This window comes from Marmota flaviventris, chromosome 7 (assembly GCF_047511675.1).
Source record: "Marmota flaviventris isolate mMarFla1 chromosome 7, mMarFla1.hap1, whole genome shotgun sequence".
In the NCBI taxonomy this organism is placed as follows: Eukaryota; Metazoa; Chordata; class Mammalia; order Rodentia; family Sciuridae; genus Marmota; species Marmota flaviventris.
Window position 1 is genome coordinate 18,891,275 of NC_092504.1, and position 15,282 is coordinate 18,906,556.

Genomic DNA, 15,282 nt, shown 5'->3' on the forward strand with positions numbered 1-15,282 from the left:
GAAATAGCCATGAGTGAAGGTCGGGAAAAGGAAAAAGGGGAGACAGATGCTGAAAAGAGTGAAGGGCCAGAGGTGGAGACCCCACAGGAAAGGAAGGGAGACCCCACAGGAAGTCATCCAAACAGACACGCCTAAGGAAAGAGGTGCCTTTAAAGTAAGATCTGGTCCTCGAGGGGCCCACAGCCTGTCACAGGAGGAAGGAAAGACAACAGTCTAGCAGCCCTTAAGCTTTAAGTGTCAAGAGTCTGCGCAGACACCAGCAGAAACAGAAACAGGGAGGTTTCAAGATGGAGCTAGTGGGAAGGAGGTGACCTGGGGACAGGGCCCGGGTGGGGAAGGCAGAGGGAAGGAGGGAGACCAGCACGTGAGGACACCGAGTGAGAAGGCCTGGTCCCACAGAGGGTCAAAAGGAGGGAGAAGACGGAGATGGGCTGGGCAGGCCTCAGAGGGGGCAGAAGTCCTCCTGTGGACCCCATGTTCACTTGAACAAGGAAGCGCTGGGGCCTGAGGTGGCACAGGGACAGGACGGCAGGGGCCGTGGCAGTTCCTGAATGGTGCTGTGTGCAGAAGGGTTAGGGCTCATCCCCTGGTAACCGCGTTCCCAGCCTGGTCCTCCCTAAGGCCTCACTCATTCCTTGCCCCGGACTCGCCTGGCAGGTGCCATTACCCCGTTTTACAGGAGAGGAACCTCTCATGGCTGCCTGCCCTGGAGCAATACAAGCAGGTGACTGGCGGCCAAGCACATCCCCTCAGAGTGCGTTTTGGACACTTGTCCTGTTTCCTTGCTCACCAGCCCTGTTGAACAGGGCCCTGTGCCAGGCGACACCACACTCGGCCCTCCCCTCCACGCCAACGCCTGGGGCCTCGCTTTCCCAGCCTCCCGGGCAGAGGCGCTCAGGCATGAGACCCGGAGTCCACTGCTCAGGGCGTCCACAGACTGACTCAGAAGAGAGTAACATGGGGTCCGTGCTGCCAAGAAGGCTGCTGTCTGAGGGCGGTGGCGGCCACGAAGCTGACTTTCTGGCACGGAGTTGGCATCTGTGCTGGCAACAGGGGCATCTCTGTTGAAGCCAGGTTCCTGTTAGAGAAGTCCACTTGCCGCTTGGTGGCAGCATGTCTGTGGCCCCTTCCTCCTCAGCCGGACCCATGCCTTCAGGTGAGGCTCGTGGACTCTGAGCACCGTCCCCAGCACCTCGACAAGTCCTCAGGCTCCCAACACGCCCTCCATAACCACCTCCTCAGCCCAGTGAGCCCACGTCCACTCCTGTCGTTCACCATGCAGAACACTGACCAAGTGCTTGGTCCCATCCAGAGCAGTGAGACACAAACGTCACTTGTACCTACTGGTGATTCCTGAGTCTACAGAAGTTCTGCCAATCAGCTGGACAGGTAGCATCTAAGGTCATTTTGAGAGAGACAGAGACAGAGACCTTAAGGAACTGGCTCACAAGATTTGGGAGTCTGGTATTCAAAATCTGCGGGGTAGACCAGCAGGCTGGCGATGCAGGGAGGAGCTACAGTTTAAGTCCAGATGTGGTTGGTCTGCTGGCAGAATTCTATCTTCTTCCATGAAGACCAGTCTTTTTCTCTTAAAGTCTTCAACTGACTGGGTGAGGCCCACCCCACATTACAGAGGGTAATGTGCTTTACCCAGTCCACTGTGTGGAAAGGCTGGGCCTCCGTTGTAGAGCACTTGCTGAGCATGTGCAAGACCCTGGGCTTTATCTCTAGTAGAAAAACAAACAAACAGTTGAACATCTTTTCATATCTGTTGGCCATTTGTATGTCTTTTTTGGAGAAGTGTCTGTTTAATTCACATTCCCATTCATTAATTGGGTTATTTGTGGGGGTTTGGGGGTGTTAAAGTTTTTTGAGTTCTTTACACGTTCTAGGTATTAATCCTCTGTCAGAAGAGAAGCTAGCAAAGATTTCTCTCCCTTTCTGTGGGTTCTCTCTTCATATTCCTGATTGTTTCCTTTGCTATGGGAAGGCTTTTGATTTTGATACCACCCCATTTATTAATTTTTGGCATTATTTCCTGAGTTTTGGGGGACCTGTTGAGAAAGTCACTACCTGTACCTAAAAGCTGGAGTGTTGACCTTGTATTTTCTTCCAAGAGTTGCATGTTTTCTGATCTAATTCCAAGGTCTTTATCCATTTTGAGTTGACTTTTTTGCAGAGTGAGAGATGTTTCATCGTTCTACGTATGAATAACCAGTGTTCCCAGCACTGCTTGTTAAGAAGATCGTCTTTTCTCCAATGTATGTTTTTGGCACCATTATCAAGGATCCTGGCTGTAGATGTGTGGGTCTGTCTGTCTTTATTCTGTATAATTGGTCTATGAGTCTGTTTTATGTCAGTACCATGCAGCTTTTGCTACAATAGCTCTGCAGTATAGTTTGAAGTCAGGTACTATGATGCCTTCAGAATTGCTTTTTTTTTTTTGGCTTGAAATCACTTTGGCTATTCTGAGTCTTTTAACTCTTCTAAATGAACTTTAGGACCAGGAATTCCATGTGGAAGGAAATATTAATTGAGGACACTCCACGGCTCAGGCAATGTTCTGAGGCACTACGTTAACTCTCTGCTATGGTCTGAATGTGCTTGTCCCTACCCCCAAATTCTAATGTTGAGATTGTAACACCTAAGATGATGGTATTAGGAGGTGGGCCCTCAGGAGGTGATGAGGACTGAGGGTACAACTTTCATGCCTGGGATTAGTGCACTTATAAAGAGGCCCCGAGACCTGGCCTCTCACTCTGTGAGGACACATTGAGAAGGCACCACCTGTGCACCAGAGAGCAGCCCTCACCTGACAGTGAGTCTGACAGGGCTGTGACCTGGACTTCCCAGCCTCCAGAACCGTGGGAAATAAACTTCTGTTCTTGGCTGGGCAACATAGCACTTGCCTGTAATCCCAGCTGCTCGGGAGGCTGAGGCAGGAAGATCATGAACTCAAAGCCAGCCTCAGCAACAGCAAGGCCCTAAGCAACTCAGTGAGACCCTGTCTCTAAATAAAATACAGAGTAGGGCTGGAGGTGTGGCTCAGTGGTCAAATGCCCCTGAGTTCAATCCCCAGTACTCTACCCCTCCCCCCAAAACTTCTGTTCTTTGTAAACCACTTAGCCTATGGCATATTATTATAGCAGCATGAAAGTTCTAAGACACAACACTTTTTGTAGTAGATACTATAATTGTTATCCCATTTTATAGATGAGGAAACAAGTTTGTCAGGTAAATTGCCTAAACCCACACCCTCAGCCCCATGACAGCAGAGCTCCATGTTTCCCTGAGGAACCCCTAGTCCCATCAGTCCCATGGGGCTCCATGCCCCATCGTCCTCCACCTCACTCCTGTCCGGGGTGAAGTGAGGACCCTCCCTGGCAGCCAGCAGGGCTCCAGCTTCCCAGCCACAATTGGCTCAGCGGTGTGTGGCTGGCAGCCGTCTCCCAGGAAGAGCCGCGTCTCCGCTGAGACAACTGGCAATGAAGTTGGTGAGCTACCTTTGGTGCCAGGCTGCTTCTGGGGCCATCAACTCTTCAGGCCTGCCCTGGGGACACAGGAAGAGCCTCAGGCAGGGGCATAAACCTGGCAGGTGTCTTGCTAGAGCTTGGAAAGTATGGGTCTCAACCCGGCAACGGGAAGAGCTGGCTGTTCAGGAGTGGGGTGCTTTTCTTAAACTCAGAGCCCAGGGAAACGTTTCAAAGACAAGGAGGGAATCCAGATGACCTCCTCGGCCCTCCCGGGTCAGCTGACCTTGGCTGGTGCGTTAAGATTGGGCTTCACCGCTCGGGGCCCAGGTGAGCCATTTGCTCAGCGCCACCATTCACCTCTGCCCTTGGCCCAGCACAGTGGCTCAAAACCTACAATTATGGTTTTAAAAAGCTGCTGGCCCTGGACCAGGCGCTCATTTGCAGTATCGGGTGGATGCTGATTTCTTGTTGGCAATATGCCGCACGCTTGAAGCGCCCCAGGATTAAGCAGTGTCCTTGCTTCATTGAAAGATCGAGGAAGTATGTAAACAACACCAAGAGCACAGGTGAGGCGGGGCTGTCGTTTAGGAAGCCCCAAGGTCAGAGTCAAGGCGAGCACCCTGCTTTCTTCACAGAGTTCCTGCTTGGTGCCAGGAGAAGCGGGCACCGCGAGCGAGGCCCTGCCCTCACTTCCGTTGCATGTCAGGTGGTAAGCATTGCTGGCAAGAAAAGTACGGCCTATGGCAATGGGGTGTGTCCCCCTGGAAGCGGACTCCTCTGAGTGGGGGGCATCTGAGCAGGGACTCGGGTGAAAGAGGCCCAGGGGCTTCAAGGACAGAGGATGCTTCTGGACAGGGACAAAGAAGGCACGAGCATCCTGATCTGCAGCTTTTGCACAAAGCACACACAGGTTGCAGGAGCTCCCATTGCTGCCGTAGCCAGCGACACAGTGACCAAGACGACACGCATTCATTGTCACAGTTCTGGAAGATCCTGAATGGGCCTTAGAGGCTGAGCCCTGGTGTCAACAGACCCATATTCCTCCTCTTGTGCTCGAGGAAAAGGTCTGTCTCCCCTTCTCTGGCTTCTGGAAGCCACCGGCATTCCTTGGCGCTTGGCCCCTACCTCTGCTCTGGCCTCATGTCTCCTGCTCTGTGACACTCCTGTTCCCTCATATGAGGATGTTTTGATCACACTGGGGCCACCGAATAATCCAGGATTGTATTTTCATTTTAAGATCCTTAATTAGTTACCCCTGCCAAGCCCCCTTTGGAATGGAAAACAGTCTATCCAAAGGTTCTGTGGATTTGGACAGGATCAATGTTGGGCCCACCACATGGTGTACAGCCAACATTTGATTAGTTAGAAGGCTGGGACCCTCAGTCTTCATGGTCTGGCCTGGGTCAGGTGGCCAGAGAGGACCCAGGAGTAGGTGACTGGCAGGCAGAGAACGGGGAACACTAATAGAAAAGCAGTCACGAGCTGGGCAACCTTCATCCACCCAGGTGGGCTCCCACAGGAAGGAAGGCCGCAGATGCACAAGACAGAGGAACAAGCTAGGTGACACCAGGAGGAAACACCTTAAGGGAAAAGGGTGCCTGCTGGGATCGTGGCAGGTGTGTAAAAACGCCCTGCTTAGGCTGAGCTGCAAACTGACTTATGAGTGAGATGACGTGTGGCCTGGGATTGGCTTTAACTTTGCCTTTGGCTGGCTCCATGGTAATGCATTTGCCTAGTAAGTGTGAGGCCCTGGAAGCCATCCCCCAGCAACCCCCGCTCCAATAATAAAAACTTAACTGATACACATAAAAAAGTGGGGGGATGGCTGTATGAGGTTGGCAAAATATTAACTGTTGATGTGTTTGGAGAGGTACAGGGAGTTCACTGTAAAATAACTATCCTTTGGGGCATGTCTGAAAAATCTCATCAAAAAATCTGAAGTCTTTTGAGAAGAACCAACTGAAGGAAAAGAAAACTTCACTATGCAAATGAGCCATGTTCAAATTGATTAACAACCAGAGAAATGGAAATTAGAACAATAAGACACTAACTTGGCCAAAGTGAGAAGTGGACTGATACCATCTGCAGGCAGTGATACAGGTGATAGTGTGCACTGGGCCACCATTGGAAGAGCAATATGGCGCTCCATGCTTGCATAAGTCCTCTATGGTCTGGAGTATGACACAGAACATGTGCAAGAAAGTCCCCACTCTAGCTTCACATTTGGCAGGGAGATTTGGAGACAACCTGTGTGTCAATAGTTGAGTGGGTGGGTAAGAGGTGGTGGTAATACTCACCAACAGTATGGAGTAGTCAGAAGCCATCAACTAGAAGCACCCATAACAAGAATGGTCCTTAAGGATCAAGTGGAGGGCAAACAAAAGGAAAAAAATTAAGAGACAAAATGATACACACAATGTAAATTCAAAACACAGCCCCAGAAAACAAAATATTCATCTGGAAGGATACACATAAACAAGAAAATTCACATGAAATGGAACAGTTATCTGAGAGCAGAGACCAGCAAATCATGGCTCTTGAGTCAAAACCAGCCTTAGCCCATTTCTAAAAATAACAATTTATTGGAACACAGCCATGCCCATTCATTTATGTACCATCAGAGGAACTTTATTTGAACAAATGATGACAAAGTGTCATTGACTAAAGAGTGTGCATGATTAACTCAATCCTTTGAACCTGAAGTTACAAAAAAAAAAAAAAAAAAGGCTTTGTCTTCAATAACTGAGAGAGCACTGGAAATCGCTTCTGTTTGAGCATCAGTTTTTACTATTGCAAAAGTTGGGTAATAAGGTTCAGATCAGAGACAACAGACCCGCAAGTGCCTTGTGAACTACAGCTTCTCAAATGTGAAGGGGTGACAGAAAGGTAGGAATTCAGTGTGGACATGTGTCCTACTTCCCTTTCCCATTCTGGGCAGAGATACTAATAAGGAAGCAACCAGAGGGAAGGCAGAGAAGGGAAACTGCAGACCACCAGGACCCACAGTGGGAAGCGCGCTGGGAAAACCCGAGATGGTCCCAGAATAGCAAGGGGAGGAGGGAAAGGATTTTCCACAATAGTACGCGTGGCGTTGTGACCACTGTCCATCAGTCCTCTGAAGGGGGGGCAGCCTTTGCAGTAGTGTCACCTCATCCCATCTGATGAGGAGGGATGGAAACTGGCCATTTCCTGTAACAAGGTACAACTAAGGTAGCCCCATCAGCTGGGTGTGGAGTCTTCACAAGTACCCTATGAGGCTGGTACCAGTGTCATTGTCCTGCTTCACAGATGACATTACCATGGTCTCAGTACTTAATGACCAACATCACACAACTGGGAAATGGCAGTCAGTAATATTCAGCCCCCCTCACAGCCCTAAAATGTAGGCAAAATCGCCAATGAACCCATACAGAAGCCGACCCTCAATTGGGAAGGCACTGGGCTGGCAGTGTAAAGCCAGGGCCAACTCCAGTGTCCCATCATTTCACTTGGGCATCTTACTGAGGCCCATGTCACCATTCCCTTGGCTTCCCCAGCTCCTGAGGGCTGTCACCAACAATGAGAAGTGGGGATCAGGAGCAACGGGGAGGTGGAACTGGGTAGGTGCTCAGGTACTCAGGGCTGTTGTTCCTCTTGGAAAGATGCTGGACTCATTTCCCTTGGAATGCTACTGATGCAACTGAGAAGGTGAAATTCAGAGTGGGCGTGGTGTGGAAAGATGACAAAGAGATCTAGTTTGGAGGAAGAAAATAGGATCCTAAGCCTAGATACGCAAACTTGGGCAAGTCACTTCTCAAACATGGTCCAGTTGGGTTTGCATCATTGAAAACAGACATTCTTTCCAGCTCTGACCCATGATGTATACTTCCCACAAACCACAATAACTTACTTGACTGTGGCTAGGGACTTTGCTATTTAACAGCTATTAGACTTAATACACTTAACCTACGATGGCAGATGCTCTCCCCATTTAACAGACGACTACACTGAGAGGTTAAGTGACTTCCTCAATGCACCCAAATTGAATGCAAGTCTGACATGGGATTTCAATCCCACGTTTCTCAACCCTGGATTCGTGTTAGAACCACACAGGACCTTATCCCAACACGTGGGCCCTACACTTTTGATTTAATTGGTTTGAGGTGAGGTGTTGAACTGAGAACCATTGTTTTAACCATATTATAAAGCAGCCCCCCAAATACTAGTGAATTGCTGATCCCCCTTTCCTTGTTTGTGCATAGAAATGCATGTTTCTTTTGACAAGAAGCTTTTTAGTTTGAATCCATCCCATGTATTGACTCTTGGTTTCAATTCTTGCGCTATAGGAAGTTGGGGCCTAATCCGACATGATGGAGATTTGAGCCTACTTTTTCTTCTATTAGGCACAAGTTCTCGGTTTAATTCCTAGGTTCTTGATCCACTTTGAGTTGAGTTTTGTGCATGGTGAGAGATAGAGGTTTAATTTCATTTTGTTACATGTAGGTTTCCAGTTTTCCCAGCACCATTTGTTGAAGAGGTTATCTTTTCTCCAATGTATGTTTTTGGCACCCTTGTCTAATATATGAGATAACTGTAATTATGTGAGTTTGTCTCTGTGTCCTCTATTCTGTACCATTGGTCTACAGGTCTATTTTGGTGACAATACCATGCTGTTTTTGTTACTATTGCTCTGTAGTATTGTTTAAGGTCTGGACTAGTAATGCCATCAGCTTCACTCTTCTTGTTAAGGTTTGCTTCTGCTATTCTGGATCTCTTATTTTTCCAAATTAATTTCATGATTGCTTTTTCTATTTCTATGAGGAATGTCATTGGGATTTTGATTGGGATTGCATTGAATCTGTACAGTGAGGTGAATACAGAGCCTACAGAATGGGAGCAAATCTTTACCACAAGCACATCAGATGGAGCACTAATCTCTAGGCTACATAAAGCACTGAAAAATCTTAACACCAAAAAACCAAATAACCCAATCAATAAATAGGCCAAGGAACAGAAGAGGCTATACAATTAAGCAACAAACATGAAAAAATGTTCAACATTTCTAGCAATTACAGAAATGCAAACCAGAGCTACTCTTAAGATTTCCTCTCACTCCAGTCAGAATGGCAGCTATCAAGAATACGAACAACAATAAATGCTGGCAAGGAGGTGGGAGAAAAGGCACACTCATACATTGCTGGTGGGACTGCAAATTGGTGCAGCCAATATGGACAGCAATATGGAGATTCCTTGGAAAACTTGGAATGGAACCATCATTTGACCCAGCTATCCCACTCCTCAGTTTATACACAAAGGACTTAAAAACAGCATACTACAGGGATACAGCCACAATATTTATAGCAGTACAATTCACAATACATATATATATATGTATATGTATTGTATATATAAATATCTATATATTTGTGGATTATAGCTATACATCTATATCTATTATCGGTGGAACCCAGATGCCATTCAGTAGATGAATGGATAGGAAAACTTTGGTATATACACACAATGGAACATTACTCAGCATTAAAAGAGAATAAAATAATGCCATTTGCAGGTAAATATGGATAGAGTTAGAGAATATAATGCTAAGTAAGTCAATACCCCAAAACCAAAGGCTGAATGTTTTCTTTGATATGAGGATGCTGACTCATAATGGCAATGTGGGGAGCGGGGTGTGGGAGGAATAGAGGAACTTTTTAGATAGAGTGAAGGGGAGGGAGAGGAAGGGAGAGGGCATGGGGATAGGAATGATGGTGGAATAAGTTAGACATCATTACCCTAAGTACATGTATGGAGACATGAATGTGTGAAAATACTTTGTGTATAACCAGTGACTTGAAAAATTGTGCTCTATATGTGTAATATGAAATGAATTGCATTCTGCCGTCATATACAATTTAGAATAAATAATTTAATAAAAGTGAATTAATAAAGCTACATAATAAACCAAGATGGATTTATAATGTGTGGTAAATGATATTCTGAAGTAATTAAATGTCACAAACTCAGCAATTCATAGTAACTTGTAGTAAATGTAAATGAATATATTTGGCTTTGCAATTTTTAAAAAAACCTGAATTTGAAAGGTGTAGCACTGTGATAACTCACCTCACATTTGGTTTTTGAGGGCTTTTTCAAGACAAGACATAAACACAAATCAGGAAAATAAATCAAAGGGCTCTGGTAAAATTGAGTCCAGCAAACACTGCTCACACAAGAGCTAGTTAACATCCAATAGCAAAGGACAGGTTCACCCGCCAGTTAGGGATTTGTTTAGCTCAGGGTGACATTTGTCTTTTTTGGATAATAGAGACTGAACCTAAGGGCACCTAACCCCTGAGTCACATCTCCAGCCCTTCTTATTTTTTGAGACAGGGCCTCACTAAGTTGCTGAGGTTGGTCTTGAACTTGCAATCTTTCTGTCCCAGTCTCCGGAGTTGCTGGGATATCAGGAGTGCACCACCATGCCTGACTTCAGGATGACTTTTTGCAAGGTCAATAACAGCGAGAAAAGTGAAGAGACCTGAATGTTCCACTTTCAATCCAGAATAACCCTTAAACTGACCTACTAAACTTCAGCAAGTAGGTAGTCTTATCAAATATCTAGGTTTAAACTGAAACTAGCCTTGTGATGTTAAAGTACCAATCTGCAGCACCTCGCATTGCTCTGGGTTGACATTAGGACTGACTGATCTCACTGTGCAAACAGGTCCAGCACAGTCAGGGCCAGAAAAGGTGATCACAAGAGATAGCAAACCTCCACTACTGCTCATGTGGGGCTAGTGGAAGAGGTTGGCTCAAACACATTGCTGGAGAATCTTCCACTAAGAATTCAGAAGACAGTTTTAAATACAATTAACAACTGTACTTTCACTATAAACCTCACTGACTACAAAACTGAATAGCACAAGACTGCATTAGACAAAGTGTCATATATTCAGTGAGGGTGACTGTGCTAAGCCTTATGGTAAGTAACAATCCCCAAATGTCAGCATGACTTCTGCTTTTAAGAATTGGCCTAAAGTTTGATGCCTGGCTATGAGGTGAGATGCCACTGCATTCTCCAGTTGAAGAGGGAATGGTGTCTTAGCAGTTAAGTGGCTCAAAATCTCCACCTCTTTAAGGTTAAGGAGTCAGATGAAACTCAAAACTGCATGGCTCTCTCCTGCCTATTTCATAATGGAGATGCAGTAAGAAACAGGTAGCTAGTTAACCCCCACAGGAGTGGTCTACTTTCAAAGCCTAAACACTGGGTATTATCAGGCTTCAGGGGAAGGAAAAGAAATAAAGGTCTATCAACCCCACTTCATTATGCCAACTGAACTCAAGTGAGACCTGCTAAAGGAGTGAAAACGAGCTGGCCCAGTGTGTCAATGTGTCAGGGAAAGCTTACTGAACATTCATCTGCATACATCAGTAAGTATCTTTCCTACATCCATACAAATAGCTCATTAGATAACACAGTTACATGATCTCGATCCTTTCCTCTGGTTTAGAGATTAAGAGTGGTCCACTTCTTTACAAATTCCAAAAACCACCAGAAAGTTTCCTGCAAAAAAACATCCAGAGAAAAAAGGAAGTAAATAAAACACCTTTCCTGAGCTTATGAGGAAAACAGGGGAAAGTCCTGGGATCAGGTGAAAGGAAGAATTGCAAATTCTAACAGGATGATGTGACTCGGTATGCTTTGACATACAGGGACAGGACATACAGTGGGACTGAGGTTTTCACATGGGCCGTCAAAGGGCAAGGCCCAAAGGGCACAGGGCAATATATTGGCAGTATGTTTGTGTATTATAGTGGGGGGAAGGTCGAATGGGGTAGACTAAGTGGAGATTAAGCTGATGGGCAAATGTTCCCAAGATCTAAAACCCAGTTCTTTTTTACTAGTCCTAGACCTTGGTCCTGTCACATAAGTTTCTCATTTGTCTTGCTGGGATATTATAAAGAAAGCATAAATAGCACATGTTATGTGCTCAGCACAGTACCTGATTCATAACATAAAGTGTTCAAAGAAATGGTAGGGGTAAATCAAAACCAGAAATGTTTTATCCCAGAATTGAACAAACTTTTCCTTTAAAAGTCAGGATATGGTTATCAGTTACCCCCCCCCCCACACACACAAGGTGCTGGGGATTGAACCTAGGGCCTTGCATGCAAGGCAAACACTCTACCAACTAAACTATACCCCCAGCCCAGTTACCTGCAAACTGAATGAAAAAGAAATAATCATAATCTTTAGTTAAAATAACCAGGATTTCATGGCATTATCAGAAGCTAATCAAATCATTAGGAGGAAAAAAAAAGTCAGAAATTAGCAAAGATTTAAAACATCCTCCATAGTTAATCAGTAAAATAACGGGGAAAAGACGTTCTTTTTAAACTACCATCAAGTTTTACATCCCATTATCTTAATGACACCACCATAGTTCAAAAAGTTTGTTTATTTAGGGAAAGCAGAAAAACAAAAACAAAAAATCCCATCAGAAATATACTACACAGAGAAGAAAAGTCCTCACTTGGGATGAGGAGAAAAACAACAAATAGAATGACCTTGAGCATAACAGAACTTGGCTATCTGGGCTTTGGTTTTCTTTGAAAATGAGGGTTTAAATCAATGACTCCTGAGGTCCCTTCCAACATTTTCTGATTTTATGACAGTTATTCCAATTGCAGAAGCAACTAACTACCCATTTGGCCCTCCCATTCCACAAAAACAAAACACACAGTATTATTTTAAGAGCCAAGAAGTCAGATTCTTGTTTTGAATTTAAAAGTGCTACATGACTGCAAAGGTTAAAACTGTTCTCTTTCAAAAATCGAAAAGGTTGACTCATCAGAGGATAAAACCCATCACCACTGCAAACCAAAGTGGATTTTCACCCTAGTAGAAAATTTGAATTGACAAAGCATGCAAAAATTAGCTCAAATGGCTGCAACCTTCCTCTATGAGTATCCTGATAAATGCTCAGTGGTTTGAGTGTTTGTTGTTTATGCTGCAAGAAGCAAAAGGCTGGGCAAACAGCAAAGTCTTCTTCTTTAAGTAGAAATAACAGCTAAAAATTTACAGAATTCTTAATCTAAATTGTTTAATAGTGTTGTTTAATAACAATTTGGGGGTTATATGGAGATAGGTCACCAACTGTTAATTAAGTGTGTGCAAGTTTCCAATTTTTTACTATCACTGGATTTCCATACAACCGAATGCTGAATTTCTCCATGAACATATATGCTGTGAGAGACATTTTCCAAATAACTTTTGATGTAAAGTGGAACTTAAGGGGGAAAAAAATCACTAAGAAATCAAATTTATATACTGTAACTACTGCATTCACACATTTGGGGATTCCAAACGCTTATCATAAACAGAAGCAATGCAATTAAACTGCCTTCACTCAAAATGGTGTCAGAAGGCAACTACCCTAGCCCTGATAAGGTATGACAACACTATTTCATAGCCTGTCATTGTATTTCTTTTAACCCCTCAGCACCAGGTCGAGGATTTCCTCAATGCCAAGGGCTTACCTATTGCAAATGAAGAGATCAGGTCGCAATGCCACAGTCAGACTTCTATTTTTCTTATCTCCTCTTTCTAACTAAGAGTAAAACTTTAAACATGCACTACAAAAATAAATCTAATAGACCTAGGAATTATATAGGAAACCCAACAACTATGGGAAACTTTTAGATCACTACTAGAATTTTTATACTGTTTGGATATGATGACATAATATGAAAATGGGACTGGTGCAATTCATACTAACTAGATAATATTTGGGGGGAAAAAAAGAACTTAATACTTGTGAAAAATTATTTTTGAATAAATTACTCTTGATCTCACACCTATAAAAAGCTATTATTTTTACTTCAGTACAAAGTACATAACAAGCTAATTACCTTATTTATATTATTTCAATATTACTTTTCTACCTTTATTTTTTCATTACAAAAATTTTTAGTTGCTGATAGACCTTTATTTTATTTATTTATACTGAGAATTGAACCCAGTGCCTCACACGTGCCAGGCAAGTGCGCTGCCACAGAGGTCCAGCCCCAGCCTCTCTGCCATTATTGAACTAGGAAAAAAGAGACTACAGAAGAAAAGCCTGTATGCAGAATTCAAAATCTTCTCTAGGCCTATACATGCTCCTGGTCTGGCTGTGCCAAAACCCTCTCAGGAATTGGAAGGTCAAAACAAATATAGCCTCTCCTGCAACTGATTCTTAGAATTCAATGCTCTGGGGCCCTAGAGACACATTTTGGTCATAGATTTATAATCAGATACTGACTTCAGCAGATTGCAGTATCTATATACATTGTAACTGATATACCACTTTCTGCTCACAAATACATGTGGATTATCCAGCAAGAGCTCTGACTCCTTTCCATACATTCCCCTTCAAGCAACACCTCACATATGAGGAAAAGGGAAATGTTCAGGAGAAACCCTCTAATTAGTATCACAACAGTATCGACACTTACACACAGGATCTATTTCCAGATTAAAAATAAGAACCCTGCAGGTCACAATATAGGCCTTACCAACTATCTACTTAATCCTATCTGTAAAAGGAGGAGAGCTGCTCATGTATTACTTCATTTAGTGAATACAACCACTTTAGTAACTATTATCATCAATCTTTCTTTTAAGAAATGAGCAAGAGGCTTAGCAAAGTCACTATTCCACTACCTCACTGCTAGGTGAGGGCAGAGCTCGGATTGGGAAATCCCACCAGTCTACTTACAAGGTGCATGCTCTAACCATCACACTACACTCCACACCACACACTTGGACAATCCAGTTTCTAGGCTAATGGGTTAGATAAAGGTGGGCAGGAGTGTGTGTGTGCGTGCGTGTGTGCAGGAGATCTATGAGGTAAGAAGTCCTATCACCACCAGTAAAAAGGTGACCAGCACTATACAAAGCAAACACAAGAAAGCCACAGCAGTCATATTTTATAATAGATTTGTTAAAAAGTTATCACATACTGGACCTGGTACTAGGGACATAGTGCAAGGCACTAACCCTTAAGGAACTCAACAGTCTGACAGAAGAAAACATCCTCGAATACTCAAATACTTTATTCCAAGTACAGATAAAAAGACAATGATCACCATGGTGGTTCTAAGTCATTGGGAAAAGCAATATGGTGTAAATAGCAGGAGAGAATGTATGACCACTTTGGAAATATTTCCAACTAAAATGAGCAAGTTACTTTTGGATTGATTATGTTCCCTTCAATTAGCCACATCACTCCTCCATTTAAAAAACACAATCAGCTGGGCATGGTGGAGCACACCTGTAATTCTAGCAGATTGGAGGCTGAGGCAAGAGAATCATGAGTTCAAAGCCAGCCTCAGCAAAATTGAGGTGCTAAGCAACTCAGTGAGACCCTGTCTCTAAATAAAATACAAAATGGGGCTGGGGATGTGGCTCAGTGGTCAGCATGCCCATGTTCAGTCCCCAGTACCCCCTAAAAAAAAAATGAGTGTACTGAAATCCTGTAGAGCAAATGCTGGCAAGCTAAAGTGCTGGCATACTGAAGAAGACACACGCCTGCTAAGGGCAGATAAGACCCCAGTGTGTCCAATTATTGCATGATGCTCATGTAGTGTTGTTTTTTTAGTTTGTCTTGTTTTTGAAGCGGCTTCAGTGTCTCCTCCTCTGGCAATCCACCCTTTATACTGAATCCACCCACTTCAAGGTCCTTCACAGCTCAAGCCTAACCTAAGCTCACAACCTCATCTGTCCTTACTCTTTCTACACAGGATATATGATGCTGTAGGCCACTGCACCCGTGGTTACCTTTTCTAC